Source organism: Lepeophtheirus salmonis, unplaced genomic scaffold, assembly GCF_016086655.4.
Source record: "Lepeophtheirus salmonis unplaced genomic scaffold, UVic_Lsal_1.4 unplaced_contig_14127_pilon, whole genome shotgun sequence".
In the NCBI taxonomy this organism is placed as follows: Eukaryota; Metazoa; Arthropoda; class Copepoda; order Siphonostomatoida; family Caligidae; genus Lepeophtheirus; species Lepeophtheirus salmonis.
Window position 1 is genome coordinate 15,386 of NW_027290824.1, and position 1,593 is coordinate 16,978.

The window sequence follows — 1,593 nt, forward strand, 5'->3', positions numbered from 1 at the left end:
CCTAAAAACGTGATTTTGAAAAAAAATCTGCAATTAAAAATCTTATTCTTGTTCTTGGGCTTAAATAACAATAATAAATGTAGTTTCAGCCGGTAGCTGTTCCAAAAAAGAAAAAAGAGGATATGGAACAACCATTTTTTCTTTTATAATCAACTAACTTAGTTTTTCTTTACACTGCTCCCTTCCTTAATAATAGCTCGTTAAGGTAAAGAAAACACGTCACTACTCGTTATCATTAGTGATGACTCTGTTCGGACAAGCATAGAAACGATACTACTACAATAGTTCAGACTTTAGCAACCCTCCTTCCCTTGAATCCATCATTTCAGTCTAATAGTAACTCATGAATTTACTACTGATTCTTTGGAAAAATCATAATACAAAACAATGTGAGCTCTTTAAATTCTACGTGAGTCTCTCCTTGGTCATTAAAGAGACATATTATGAGTGTTGAATTTCTTTGAAATAGCCAGAACTCTTCCATTAATTATTTCTGAAGAAACAAGGAAACTGAGGCAAGAGGACGAATAGGTGGATTCTTCTACACAAGTGCACTTTGGTCAAAATACGTACGATAGATTCTAAGTGAGAAGCCATTGGGTTAAATAATTAATTAAATTAGTATCTGTAATCTCATCAAATCAAAGAGTTTTTTTTTTTTTGCCACGAATATATATTATGGATAACTGTTTTGTTTAAGGCAACCTATGTATTTTCTGAAAATGTGTGCACTCTCCGTGTATATAGTGCTCCCTGATTTATTCGTTTAAGTAATTAAAAATTATGAAGGGAACTGTAAGTATATTTCGTTAGACAATCAAATTGGTTTAATTTCATATTTGCATGTAATTATATTATTGCACAATTTAAAAAAAAAAATTATATTGTCAATGAACCATATTTATATTTTATAACAAGGATCTGAGTTAATAACATTTTAAGGAACAAGTTTAAATGAGTATTAAGGATAATTTTATAAGAAATGCTAAACTAGAGTTAGGGATACTTAAAGATTGGCAATATCCAAAAGTTGATTTATGCCAATGGAACATTTGTATCTAATTTCACATTTCCTAATATCCTTGACATAACTTCCAACCTTGGCAGCAGTTTTGTAGTCAAATCCAATTTGAAAGGCATCCTTATCGATTGATAATTCTTCCAAATTCTGTAAGAAATTAAAATGAATGCATCAACCCCTGAGTTTCATGAAATGGGATGGATTAAGACTCACATTCCCAAAGGCAAACAAAATGGGATTATCCTGTTTATTCGAAGCTGCTAAACTGCAAATCATTTTTCGCATACACTCCTCTGGCTCTAATTCATGAATAATTTTATAGGGACTGGAGTCAATCTCCTCTTGTACTGTACTGTCCTCTCCCCAGAATCCACATCACGACGTCCTCTGAATCTTGGTCGTCGACGTCTATTTCGCCTCCTCCTCCACGATTGGCTAATGCAAGTGCGCCCAAACCTAGGAGTTTAGCTCCAGCAGCTGCTCCAATGATTCCTATAAGATTCGGAGCAACAGATGTTGCAATAGCTGTAGCCCCTGTGGCTGCAACCGCCCCGGAACCACCGCTGCAGTGG

The 1,593-nt window shown here is 34.5% G+C and overlaps 1 long non-coding RNA gene across 1 annotated transcript; it reads right to left on the bottom strand.

The window, feature by feature from the left end:
- Positions 1-781: 781 nt before the first annotated feature.
- Positions 782-1,370, bottom strand: LOC121130937 (uncharacterized). The gene is made up of 2 exons (XR_005868875.2): positions 1,235-1,370; positions 782-1,168 (listed from the first exon to the last, which is right to left on the bottom strand). It is a non-coding gene; the product is annotated as an uncharacterized lncRNA (long non-coding RNA).
- Positions 1,371-1,593: the final 223 nt, after the last annotated feature.